The 14,602-nt window shown below is 37.7% G+C and overlaps 1 long non-coding RNA gene across 1 annotated transcript; it reads right to left on the reverse strand.

The window, feature by feature from the left end:
• Nucleotides 1-8,276: 8,276 nt before the first annotated feature.
• Nucleotides 8,277-10,531, reverse strand: LOC144030972 (uncharacterized). Its single transcript, XR_013287395.1, has 3 exons — nucleotides 9,962-10,531; nucleotides 9,730-9,813; nucleotides 8,277-8,997 (listed from the first exon to the last, which is right to left on the reverse strand). It is a non-coding gene; the product is annotated as an uncharacterized LOC144030972 (long non-coding RNA).
• Between the last annotated feature and the right edge of the window lie 4,071 nt (nucleotides 10,532-14,602).

The following is a 14,602-nucleotide window of genomic DNA, read 5'->3' on the forward strand; positions in this document are numbered from 1 at the left end:
ATTAATATTGGTTCTACTCCCTTCGCACACTGACAATGAGAGCGCCACTGTCACCTACACTCTTCAGAAAAAGTGCTTGTTAGAACATTTTTAGGTTCCCCAGCTTACGATCATTCATTTATGTTTAAAGTTTCAAATGTATTACATAACCACTCTGTAAATACAATCCATCCATCCATCCATTTTCTTGACCGCTTATTCCTCACAAGGGTCGCGGGGGCTGCTGGCGCCTATCTCAGCTGGCTCTGGGCAGTAGGCGGGGGACACCCTGGACTGGTTGCCAGCCAATCGCAGTCTGTAAATACAAATTAAAACAAAATCACAATTTTAAACATTTTTCAGTCTAATTTTCTACTTAAGTGTAAGCATAGTATCATAACTTGGGTATCTGGCGTCCTTCATTGTCTTTTTTTTTTTTTTTTTTACTACTTCTAAAACTGAGCTATCCAAAATGTTTGGCGCTAACTTGTGTTTTTGATTTTCCTCGAGTTCACTGAATTATTTGTTTTTTTTAACGCAGTGTTCCAAATTATTGAATGTGTTATTTTTATTTATTTTCCTCAATGCAATTTGCAAAAAAAGGTTATTTGGAATTACCAACAATAATACTAGTATTAGCTGTATGAGAACCCTTTATTTTCTTTTGGTAAATTTACTGAAAATAGTGTTCCAAAAATGAGTGCAAAACACAAAAAACAAACAAACAAACAGAGACAGAAAAAACACTCAACAAAATAAAATGAAAATCAAAAATTGGTGTTGAGATTTTTTTTTAACGCGCAATTAATTTTAACTTACTTATTGGGAAAGCCTGTACTGGGGCAATTCCAAATGCAACATAGCAGACAGGTCCACGTCAAAATCTAGAAAAAAAATAAATAAAAAATAAAAATTATATATATATTAATATGCATGCATTTTTTTGGAGACTGGGGTCAAGTTATATGTTACAATTTAAAAAATGTGCAGAATTTCACAAATTTTAAAGATTAGATAGTGACAAGGCGAGGAAAGGTAGGACTCAGACGCAGGATAAAGGTAGGCCACAAAGGCAACAGGTTTATTTCCGGCCAACAGCTGTCTCCTCTCAACCTGAGAGGAGAAAGGGGAATCAAAAAGTGGAGAACTAAAAACGCTCCACTGGGGAGGAAAAAACAGGCAAAAGGTACAGGGGACAACAAAAGGCGCTCCGCTAGGGAGGAAAAAAGGCTCAAGGCACAAGGGGTAGTGATGTGCTTCTCGGGTCGAATCCCTGAAGCGTGTGCCGAGTAATGCAGATGAGTGGTTCATGAACGGCGTGTCAATGCGTGTGTTGATGACGTACGTGGTGACGTTTGAAGCCCCACGAACCAGGTGTACCACGTGACTGATTCAGGAAATTATTCGCAAGGTTTGAGTGTAGTTCGCAATAAAAGCGGCAAAGAAACGCTAGGATTCCCATTCACTTTTTGTGTCGGGTCCCTTCTTGCGCTACTTTTTTTGCTTTTGGCATTCGATTTCACGAGCTTCTTTTTGCGATGGAACCAGCAAGAAAGAGATTTTCCCTTGCTTGGGAGCACTTTGAGCAGATCTCACCTCAGAAGGTAATGCACTGTAATTACGGTACTATTTTAACAGATTCCAATAATAAAATAAAATAAAATGTGACAACACATAAAATTCACATTTTTCTGTTCACAGTTGAAAGTCCCCTTCAGTACTGGGAATCACAGAAATATACACGTCCAATTCTATACAAACTTGCTATCTCATATCGATGCACCCCTGCTTCATCAGTACCATGTGAAAGAGTTTTTTTTTCCAAAGCAGGTGAAATTCTCTGCAAAAAAAAGAAACCGCCTGAGTCCAAAAACTTCGGAAAAAATATTGTTTTTAAATAAAAATGAATAGGCACTTTATTTTACCTCATTTCACATTTTCACTTGTTGCATAAGCACAAACATAGACAAAGTAACACAGAACAATTCATGTTAAAACACTATAAAACACTTCCACACAGGAAGGGTAAGTGACCTGGGGTGAGAGGAGAGTTAGGATTTTCAAGGCAAGACAGGAAACATGGATATCAAAATAAAAGCATGGGCCGTCACGCCGGTGGCGGCGTGACAGATAGCTCATTCGTCTTTTTTGCAGTGCATCTTTTTAATTTTAACAAAATTTTATGAATTATTATGAAATTACTGTATTAACTACTAAAAGATGCAGCCATATTAGTTTAACATTTTCGCCCCCACTTTTATTTTAACAAGAGTATGAAAAAAATATTTTATTGTACATTTTATTGTACATTTAAAACAGGTCTAAAACATTTACTACTACTACATGACATGTAAAGAGACACTTTGCAACATTTGAAATTCATGTCATGGTATAAATTCAATCCCTCCACAGAAATCGTGAGTGCGAACGTGTAAAATCCACAATGGGAGCATTTATGAATGTGTTATTTTAATGTACAAGGTTAGGCTTTCCTGTTAAAAGGGTTGGAATGAATCAGTTTTATTCTTCTCTCTGCTTTTCATTCAAATTTTGCATTTGCATGTAAACATGTCTGCTTTGTGTAATGAAATCAATTTAAAGCTACTCAATAAAGAAAATTGAATTTTCGCTTTCAAAAAGTTCAAGGTCAAATGATGGTGGCTGGACAATTTTTTTCTGACTACACTAGAGCAGCTGTATCTTTCGTTGTGTTTTCTGGCTTTAAATGGTTGGATAGAAACTCCACATACTTGCAGAGGTCATTTTAACACCTTCAGGCATCCTTAAGGGGCCTGCCACCCCGCTTCCCGTTATTCAAGGAAAAAACATCACTCCTCTTCCTCCTTGCTCAGGTCATAGCTCTGTTAGTACATGGTGGACATCCTCCAGCCATTCAGAACTCCATCCATCTAGACCATCCGCAGTAACACAACATTCATCAGTAAACACTTTGAAAATCTCTTCACGTGTTTCTTCTTGTGAGATTTTTGCGAGGTGGCCACCATGCAGCTTTATGCATGACTGCGAGCCTTTGGATGATCCTACACTGAGAGATTTTTGGGAATCTGGTGACACCAGCAACTTCAAATACCTGCTGGCTGCTCATTTGTGACTTTTTGAACATGATGCATTTGCCTGACAGAAACGTTCCTTAATAGTACCCACATTTGCTCTCTCAGTCGCAAAAAGATTATTATTTTTTTTAACAGTTTAATCATTGTCTTGAAAAATCAATTTTTTCATGTCTTACATAAGGCATTGGACTATTCCACTCATGTTCATCAGCAGAAAGATCCTTCTTTCGTACCTGTGACTAACTTAATGATGTGAAACAACTGCCTTCACTAAATGTCCCTTTGATTCAATCATTTTAAAGAGATACTTTACTTATTTAGCCATTTTTGGCAGTCAAACATTAATATTTTGCTTTTAATAAATTTGATATTTTTATTATTTTTCATGTACAATTAGTTGCTGTTGACTGAAAATGATATCACAAGGGCTCTGGTAACCAATCACAGCTCAGCTTGTGAATGTCACATGACCAAACCTAGAAAACAAGTGAGCTGTGATTGGTTATCTGAGCCCTTGTGATGTCATTTTCAGTCGTCAGAAAGTTGCAAAATGTGTCAAAATCAAATTAATTATAGACAAAATATTAACTTTTTATTGCTATGATGGGCTAAATAAGTGAAGTATCTCTTTAACTTTAATCATCTGGGAAATTAATTACCAAACATTTATTTATTTATTATTATATTTAAATATTTAAAATAAAAACTTTAAAAAAAAATTTCACTTAAAGACCATGTCACATCATGTGATCTTCACGTGGCTTTCTTTCTTCTTAGACTAACTTGGCTGTGGATTAAAGCAGACTTCCTCCATTCTAACATTTCCATACAGCACATCACCACCACCCCAAATACACAGTCACCTTTATTAGACGACAATATTTCATAAAAATATGAGGAATCTCTGCAGCCTTGTCAGACAAGTACATTTATTCTTTCTGTCTACTAAGATCCATACTGTTTACATGCTGCCCTTTAAAGTTCACAAAGTATTTATATTCCATGCACTGTCAACAAATGTGTCCCCTCTCCCGTTATTCTTTTTTCATCTTTATCTTTATTTCTAGTTTTTCTACGTATGCTGCCTCGTGGCAGTCATGTCTTTGACTAGCATGGCTGAAATGTAAATAGAGCGCCGTCGACAACAAGCATGTTGGTGCTTCATTGGCATGTAAAGCTTAGGCTCAGTGCGGTCGATGAACAAAAGCAACATCGGCTTTCGTCTCGTCTTCCCATTTGGTCGTCTTTCAAGCTAACAAGCCAATTATTTTATTGGCATCCCACTTGCATGAACCCACTGAATGCTCGGCAGGCCAACTCTCTTTAGTGGATGCGAGCATTCGTCGAGATTTAAAGCGCACATGCAGCATTTAATCAAAATCCAATATCTTATGTGACAAATGGTGGTTAGCGTTTTCATTATGTGGGCCTACACTAAGCTCATCTATTGGGATCAGAGTGGACAAATTGCTTTTGCTTCACACATCAAATTTATTGTTTTTGTTAATCACTGCGACATATCAGTGTTTGTCGTTGGGTTGTTTTAACTGGGAAGTACAAAGGATAAACAAATGTTTTGATTTGCTTGGGCATGTTCACTATTTAAACGCAAGCCAATAAAAACGTCTGGCAGAGGTTGGGAAATCATTTGGGATATTGTAACACACAATTTTGAAGCCATCCGATAAAATAGACAAACAAGGCAAAATAGAGACATTTTAAACCAACAAATGCACAAAAATTTTTCTGACCCTTCAAATTTAACCAAGTAAAAAAAATAAAAAATCACATCAACATTTAATTTTGTTTTGATTTTCCATCCATTTTCTTGACCGCTTATTCCTCACAAGGGTCGCGGGGGGTGCTGGCGCCTATCTCAGCTGGCTCTGGGCAGTAGGCGGGGGACACCCTGGACTGGTTGCCAGCCAATCGCAGGGCACACAGAGACGAACAACCATCCACACTCACAAGCACACCTAGGGACAATTCGGAGCGCCCAATTAACCTGCCATGCATGTCTTTGGAATGTGGGAGGAGACCGGAGTACCCGGAGAAGACCCACGCGGGCACAGGGAGAACATGCAAACTCCAGCCAGGAAGGCCGGAGCCTGGACTCGAACCGGAGTCCTCAGAACTGGGAGGCGGACGTGCTAACCACTCGATCACCGTGCCGCCCTGTTTTGATTTTTATTTTTATTTTGAACATGCATTCTATATATAGAATTTTTTTTTTTTAAATTTTTTTTTTTATATCCATCCATCCATTTTCTTGACCGCTTATTCCTCACAAGGGTTGCAGGGGGTGCTGGCGCCTATCTCAGCTGGCTCTGGGCAGTAGTCGGAGGACACCCTGGACTGGTTGACAGCCAATTAGAATTTTTATTTATTTATTTATTTATTTATTTATTTATTTATTTATTTATTTATTTATTTTTTTAATTTGGGTAGTTAACAGTGGACTAGTGTTAGAGTGGGAGATTCTGGGTTCAATTCCTGCCTCGGTCATACTGAAAGACTTTAAGAATGGAACCAGTTTGCCTTCCTGCTTGACACTCAGTGTTACAGGTTGGAATTGGAGGTTTAGATCACCAAATGGTCCCCAACTACAGTGGAACCTCTACTTACGAACGTCTCTTCATACGAAATTTTCGAGTTACGAAACTCCTCAACGGGAAAATATTGCCTCTTGTTACGAAAGAAATTTCTAGATACGAAAGGTAAAAATGCATTACCGAACGCAACATACTTTAGGCTATGGCTATTTCCTACCATAGGTACCTATGAGCGTAAATACTAGATCGGTGTTTGTGCATGTTTCTGGCATCCCATTGGCTAAGAGGAACCTTTACCATAGGTATCTATGAGCATAGATACTAGATCGGCGTCTATACAGCGTCCTCATCATTCATCCCACGGCCCATGAGGTGTTCCGATAGTTTTTCATAAATGTATGAACTAAAGAATTTGTGCAAAAATTCAAACAATTGGTGATTGATGAAGGCACAGTAAGTTTTTAATTGCGACGAGACGGGCCTTTTTTTTTTTTTTTTTTTTTTTTTGAAAAAGATGCCTCGCCATACCGGAAGTTTCCATGAAGTTTCAGAATTTGTTTAAAAGAATCGCCCAGAAAAAGTGTTCACCAGTCGGGCGTTTGCTCACTAAGATGATGTGTGCCTTGGACATTTCCGAAGGACTGTTTTAAAAAAATAACTAAATAAAATAAAATAAAAAATATCCATGGATCAGTTCTTTACAAAACACCAGGCAAAAAAAAAAAAAAAAAAAACACTTCCGAGAGAGAGGAACATGAACCAAAGAGCGCAAAAAACGATGAGGACAGCAGTTAAAAAGGTAAATGACCATCATTTTTATTCTTTACTTTATTCTTTGTTTTTTTTACATTATGCACAACTCTCATTTATTGTGCTATAATCTAATTGTAACATGTATTTGTTACATGCTTTGATGCATTTTTATGCTTTATAAAACATTTATGTCTGAATTTTGGGAGGCTTGGAACGGATTAGGGCATTTACATGGAAAATGCGTCTCTACTTACAAAATTTTCTACTTAAGAACTTTCTTCCAGAACCAATTAATTTCGTAAGTAGAGGTACCACTGTACTCTCTGTTGCTCACTGACAATCAGTGGTTCATTATAAAATGTGGGATGTCAAATTGAATATGTTACTGACTTCAGTTAAAAGTAAATGAATTAATTTGGTTCAGTACCTAAAAAAAATTATGGTTGGTTCAAGTGAAGAAGTATTGTTTACATCAACATGAAATAATCAGGTCATACGAACTCATTCGATGTAGTTTCTGTGAAGTCAAATATTTTAGATGTGATATCTGGACATCATTTTTTTTTTTTAGTTTAAGAGGGGTAAAATTTGTTACAGTGTACAGGCTGTTCAGTCCCTGTACAACCAGTGCCAGAGTTTGGTTCACATTTCCGTCAGTAAGTAAGTAAGGCTGCCATTTTCACTGATTTTGATTTTGTTCATAACTTTTTTGGACAAAATTTCTAGGTGCAGCCGAAGTGTTGAAGGGAGTTAGATAACCAAACACAGCCCCTGCTGCTGCTCACCGTTACCTCAGTCTATGTGTCAAATTCGGAGAACAGTGACAATCAGTGGTACTTTTGTTCAGCCTCTAACAGATTAACCAATTGGTCAGAATAACTAATGTGTATCGGTTGGGCTAATTATCAATATATACGTGGTTGTTTTAACCAAAGGATCTGTCTGACACATAACTACCAGCTCAATTGGTCAAATTTAACCTTTTTTTATGGCAGATTTAACTAATCTGTTTTTAGAGTGTACAGCATTATGTACACAATCTTGAATATATATTTCCCCTTTTTGATTTTTCTGTACTGTCAATGATAACCTTTTGTTTCCACAACGATAAGCAACATTTGTTTTCAGACAAATGATTCACCTGTGTCCTATCTGATGGTGATTTGCTATGTGAACAAACAGTAGTGTGGCGCCCGCGTCCCAGATTCGGCAGTCATTTTCCTTCTTGAAAAGCAAAGTAATGATAAAGCAGCGCGATGCATCACCTCTAATCTCTATGTGCACATCAGCTCACAGTGATAACACGGCCATGTGCCAGATGATCACAAGACAACCACGTCTTCAGGCTTGAACTCCTTTTAAAACATCACCACAACATTTGGTAGGTACAACAATGTCCTCAGATTAAGACAAACAAATCTGTTTCATGAAAATCACTTGTACAGTACAAAGATACTTTCATTTAGATCAGTGGTGTCCAAACTTGGTCCTAGAGTGCAGGGGTCCTGCAGGTTTTGGATGTTTCCCTGCTCCAACACACCTGTTCCAATGAACAGGATCGTTATCAGGCTTATGCAGAGGTTGCTGATGAGCTTCAGGTGTGGTGGAGAAGATAAACATCCAAAACATGCAGGACTCCAGCTCTCGAGGGCTGAATTTTGACACCACTGATTTAGATTGATTAAGGATAAGTACAAATGAAGCAAAAATAAAATTACCAACTAATACAACCACAAAACACAAAGACAACTAGAGCTGCGAGCAGCTATAAAGGGCCCTCGCAACCCGGGCCACGTTGGGGTATATGCAAGTCGGGGGACTTGCACGTTGGGGTACTGTTAAATAGACAAGGACCATGGAAAATAGAAATGCATTTGCCGTGCCTTGTGTGTAAAAAGGTGCAGTAAAAGGCCAAAAATGATGCACAATTCCCAAAATAAATTCAAAAGTGTGGACTTTCTGATGTGTGTGCAAAGTTTCATGAAAAGTCGCTCGTTTGATATTCAAAACCAGCATCTGTTTATTTGAAAACATTGCATGGCACAGAGATGGTGTGTGATCAAATAAAAAGCTTTTTGATGACTCTTAATGTGGTGTCGCTGTGCAACACATATGTATTCATGACATAGTGAAGTATTGTGACAGTTTTGTAGGGTCCAGCAAACAGTAAATGTGTGACAGTTATTCAAGAAAAAATGTAGCTTTGAAGCAGGCTAACCAATGACATCATCTAAAGGGGAAAAAAGCACATGAGCAAGCATAGGTATAAGTAGAGGAGAAAAAGAGATGAAAGAAGTGCGAGAGATGGAACAGGAGAGGAATGCAGCTGTTTATGTATAGCTGTTGTAACAGGACAGATTAAATAACACTTTAACCTGGGGTTAACAGCGCCCTAGGACAGATAAACTCTTTAGTGTAAAAGTTTTCTGGGACAGATGAATCCCTTGGGGTCAAAGAGTTTGGGTTAGCACATAGTCTGTCTTAGGATAATGTAACCTCCATGGATGAATTAGTCCTAGGACGCTTTGACCTGCGGGCTAAAACTTCAGGGGGGTTAACCTGTCCTGTTATATTGTGATCATCGTCTTCGTGCATGTCCTCAGTGGCTTCTTCTGTCTGTGTGGCAGCATTTGATACATCTGTAGAACAAAAAAGAATGAAGAATCATGTTAGATCTGTGAAGTTTGGTTGTCTTAGGTGTAGTTTACAGAACAGTCGTGTGCATATTTTTAGCATGGTAGTGTCTTAATACAAATGCATATTATGTAATGCACTGTATATGGATATTACAGACGTAATATTTGACGGTGATCTTATATTCATAGTTTTTGCCCGTTAATAAATAATATAGCTAGTAAGTAATAAGACACGCAAAAATGGTATAGTTGAATCCTCTGGGTCAAAAAGCAATGTTTTAGGATTGTGTGATGAAATGATGAATAAAAGTAAGGATACGACAGGTACATAAATGGTTATATATACACACGGACATATATATTTATACAGTATAACAGTGCCGCATGTATTGGTTTTAAGGAAAGAGTTGAAAAGCAGTGTTCAGAAAAAAGCATAAGACGCACAAAGTACCATTTCACTACATGTAATAAGTTGTCAAGTAGACATGTGAATTAAGTGGTTAAGATAGTGGCTACTGTGCAAGTAAGCTTCAATTGTCTCTAAAAGGTTAGCATATGTGTTCTACATGATATCAATGGCTAGACGTGCTCGTGGAGAAACATTACAAACAGAAAAACACACTAAAGGTGCCTTTAACAAACCTGTTAATAAATGAGAACTTAATACATATATGTATGGCATACTGTATATGATTGAGAAAGTTGTCCTGTTTAGTTTATGTATTGTATACTTACGGAAAAAAGTTGGCAATCTTTGCGTATGGAGATGATTAGAGGGTCTTTATCAAAAGAGAATTTGCTTGTTGATTTGTTCATGTTCTGTAGAAAAGCAAAGGAGTAGAAATAAATACAGTATCATACTTCATAAACATACAAGAAATTTGTAGCTGTATTAACCATTGTTGGTATTTGAAGTGATAATTTAGGAATAGAAGTGTAGTGATTGCAGAATTTATAGAGTGCTTACCTTGTATGACTTTGTAGATGGAAATGTCTTTTGTTGAAAGAGCTCTTTGTTGTCTACTATATATGCAAGGACAAGCATAAGTAGGTGTGGTTGTGAAGTACTTGACCATTGAAATAAAGCAGTGGTATCAAATGTATGGACCGTGGTTTGGCTCAGGCCTGCAAAGGGGTTTAATGTGGCACAAGAGATAATCTTGTAAGGTACAAAAAATTATAATAATATAATAGGTATGCCTCTGAGTTTTCACAAATCTAGGTCAAGTCAAGTCATCTTTAGTTATTTTGCGCTTGAATCATCCAATCGGAAATGCTCCATAAAAAATGTATAGAGGGTGCGATTTATTGCAAATTGCACAAGAAATCTCTAAAAATTCATGTTAATGACAAGTCTGATGTGTGTGCAAAGTTTCACGAGTTTTCACACATGTATAGATAAAAAAAAACAAAGCAGCACTTTACTTGGCAACCAATGCATCGCTATAGCAGCAGCGTGCGACAAAATAAAAAACTTTCGATAAATTTGCATCTTAAACATCTTAAGATGAAACACACCAAGTTTGAACACGGTCGGATGAATTTTGTAGGAGGAGTTAAAATATGACCCCTAAAAAAGGCCACAAAAAAAGTCTACAAATCCCATCATAAATCAAAATGGCGGACTTCCTGTTTGGTTTAGCACATGGTTCCAAGAGACTTTTTTGTACATCGTGGGCTCTTATGTATGCCTCTAAATTATCATAGCGCTAGGTGAAACGTACAACCGGGAATGCTTCGTTAAAGAGGAGTTTTTTAGCTCAAAATGTGATGCCCGGCCCCTACGGGACTTCCTGTTGGGTTTAGCACATGGCACCAAGAGACTTTTTTGTACATCGTGGGCTGTTACATTTGTCTCCAAATTTTCGTAGCTCTAGCTGCTTCGTACAACTGGGAATGCTTCATTAAGAAGTAATTTTTTCCTTTGCAAACTGTGCATGCCCCGGCAACAGCGTGCGACAAAATAAAAAGCTTTCAATAACTTTTCATCTTCAACATCTTAAGATGAATCACACCAAGTTTGGAGATGATCGGATAAACTCTGTAGGAGGAGTTCGTTAAAATAAGACCCCTATGAAATGGCCCAAAAAATGGCAACACGTTCCAAAGTAAATCAAAATGGCGGACTTCCTTTTCGGTTTAGCATATGGTTCAAAAAGAGTTTTTTGTACCTTGAGGGCTGTTACATATGTCTTCAAATATTGGTAACTCTAGGTGAAATGTACAGCCGGGAATGCTTCATTAAGTTAGAATTTTGAAACACAAAATTTGATGCCTCGCCTCTGGCGGACTTCCTGTTAGGTTTAGCATATGGCACCAACAGGCTTTTTTGTAGATCATAGTCTGTTACATATGTGTACCAATTTTCGTAGCTCTAGATTAAACGTACCACCGGCAATGCTTCGTTAAGTAAGAATTTTGAAACTGTAAATTTGATGCCCCGCCACCGTCATATAGTATGTCAAAAACTTTAGATTTTTTACCATGATGTTGTCCCAGGTGTTGAGATGGTACAGCCCAAGTTTGAAGTCAATCGGGTTAACCGTGTAGGAGAAGCGGGCAAAAGTATGACCCCTGTAAATGTGCAAAAATGGGCCAAAATTGGACATTCAAATACTCATACCTCACTTCCTGTCTATTTTAGGGTACACATATCAAAGAGGTTTTTGTTCATCTGGATGTGCTACAGGTGCCACACAATTTTCGTAGCCATAGGACAATCGTAGCGGGACAGGGATCCGTTAAACCTATGTAGGTGGCGCTACAGAGCCATTTTTCTGTTATCATGTATGGCGACTTTAAAATATCAAATTTTTCGCCAGACCCGATCTGCGTGTAAAGTTTGGTGAGTTTTCGTTCATGTTTAGTGCCTCAAAAATGTGGTTGTTTGCGGAAAAGAATAATAACAAAGAAGAAGAAGAAGAATAACTAGAGCTGCGAGCAGCTATAAAGGGCCCTCGCAACCCGGGCCACGTTGGGGTATTTGCACGTCGGGGTACTGGCATGTTGGGGTACTGTCAAATAGGAAACCATCTAAATTGTAAACGTTTTTGCCATGCTTTGTGTTTTTAAAGTTTCATGGAAAGGCCAAAAACGATGCACAATTAACAAAATAAAATCAAAATGGATTGGCACATGGCTATATAGAATACTTTTTGAATATATTCGGCATGCCTGCCAATATTCACACATCTAGCTGAATCATATAATCGGAAAGACTTCATAAAAATGTCTAGAGGGCGCTATTGAGCCATTTATTACAAATAGCACAACAAATCTCTAAATAAAATATTCATGTTCTAGACAGGTCTGGTGCGTGTGCAAAGTTTTGTGAGTTTTCACCCATATTTAGACTCTCAAAAAAGCATTTTTCTTCACAAACAATGCATGGCTACAGCAAAGGCGTGTGACAAAATAAAAAAATTCAATAACTTTTCATCTTAAATATCTTAAGATGAAACACGCCAAAGAATGAAGACGATCTGATAAGTTCTGTTGAAAATATGACCCCTATAAAAGGCCCCAAAAAATGGCTACAAATACCAAAGTAAATCAAAATGGCAGACTTCCTTTTTGATTCAGCATATGGCTTTAGAAACCTTTTTGTAAGTCTTAGGCTGATAGGTATCCCAATTTATACAAATCTAGCTGAATCATAAAACACAAAACATTTGCAAAAGCTTCATAAAAATGTCTAGAGGGCGCTATTGAACCATTTATTGCAAATTGAATAAGAAATCTCTAAAATATTCATGCTGATGACAAGCCTGATGTGTGTGTAAAGTTTCATGAGTTTTTGCACATGTTTAGACCCAAAAAAAAAAGTAACATTTTACTTGGCAAACAATGCATCGCCATGACAACTGCGTGCGACAAAATAAATAACTTTCGATAACTTTGCATCTTAAACATCTTAAGATGAAGCACACCAAGTTTAAAGACAGTCGGATAAATTTTGTAGGAGGAGTTCGTTAAAATATGACCCCTAAAAAAGGCCACAAAAAATGGCTACAAATCCCAACGTAAATCAAAATGGTGGACTTCCTGATTGGTTTAGCATATTGCTCCAAGAGACTTTTTTTGTACATCCTGAGCTCTTATGTTTGCCTGCAAATTATCATAGCTTTAGGTGTTTAATCAAAACGCAAAATATGGTGTGCAATTCCCATGCATTGCTATGGCAACAGCGTGTGACAAAATAAAAAACTTTCGATTACTTTGCATCTTAAACATCTTAAGATGAAACATACCAAGTTTGAAGACAGTCGGATAAATTTTGTAGGAGGGGTTCGTTAAAATATGACCCCTGAAAAAGGCCACAAAAAATGGCAACAAATCCCATCATAAATCAAAATGGCGGACTTCCTGTTTGGTTTAGCCCATGGTTCCAAGAGACTTTTTTGTACATCGTGGGCTCTTATGTATGCCTGCAAATTATCATAGCGCTAGGTGAAACGTACAACCGGGAATGCTTAGTTAAAGAGGAGTTTTTTAGCTCAAAATGTGATGCCCGGCCCCTGGGGGACTTCCTGTTGCGTTTAGCACATGGCACCAAGAGACATTTTTGTAGATCCTGGGCTGTTACATATGTCTACAATTTTTCGTCACTCTAGCTGCTTCGTACAACTGGGAATGCTTCATTAAGAAGGATTTTTTTCCTTTGCAAAAAGTGCATGCCACGATAACAGCATGTGACGAAATAAAAAACTTTCAATAACTTTTCATTTTCAACATCTTAAGATGAATCACACCAAGTTTGAAGATGATCGGATAAACTCTGTAGGAGGAGTTTGTTAAAATATGACCCCTATGAAATGGCCAAAAAAAATGGCAACACATTCCAAAGTAAATCAAAATGGCGGACGTCCTGTTAGGTTTAGCATATGGTTCAAAAAGAGTTTTTTGTAAATCGAGGGCTGTTATATACCTCTACAAATTTTGGTAACTCTAGGTGAAACGTACAGCCGGGTATGCTTTGTTAAAGAGGAGTTTTTTTTAGCTCAAAATGTGATGCCCGGCCCCTGGGGGACTTCCTGTTGGGTTTAGCACAGGGCACCAGGAGACTTTTTTGTACATCTTGGGCTGTTACATATGTCTACAAATTTTCGTAGCTCTAGCTGCTTCGTACAACTGGCAATGCTTCTTTAAGGATATTTTTTTTCCTTTGCAAACAGTGCATGCCATGACAACAGCGTGCGACGAAATACAAAGCTTTCAATAACTTTTCATCTTCAACATCTTAAGATGAATCACACCAAGTTTGAAGATGATCGGATAAACACTGTAGGAGGAGTTCGTTAAAATAAGACTCCAATGAAATGGCCAAAAAAATGGCAACACGTTCCAAAATAAATCAAAATGGTGGACTTCCTGTTAGGTTTAGCATATGGTTCAAAAAGAGTTTTTTGTAGGTCATAGCCTGTTACATATGTGTACCAATTTTCGTAGCTCTAGATTAAACGTACAACCGGCAATGCCTCGTGAAGTAAGAATTTTTAAACTCTAAATTTGATGCGCCGCCGCCGTCATATAGTATATCAAAAACTTTTCATTTTTCACAATGATGTTGTCCCAGGTGTTGAGATGGTACATCCCAAGTTTGAAGTCA

Source organism: Festucalex cinctus, chromosome 11 (assembly GCF_051991245.1).
Source record: "Festucalex cinctus isolate MCC-2025b chromosome 11, RoL_Fcin_1.0, whole genome shotgun sequence".
NCBI classification, from domain to species: Eukaryota; Metazoa; Chordata; class Actinopteri; order Syngnathiformes; family Syngnathidae; genus Festucalex; species Festucalex cinctus.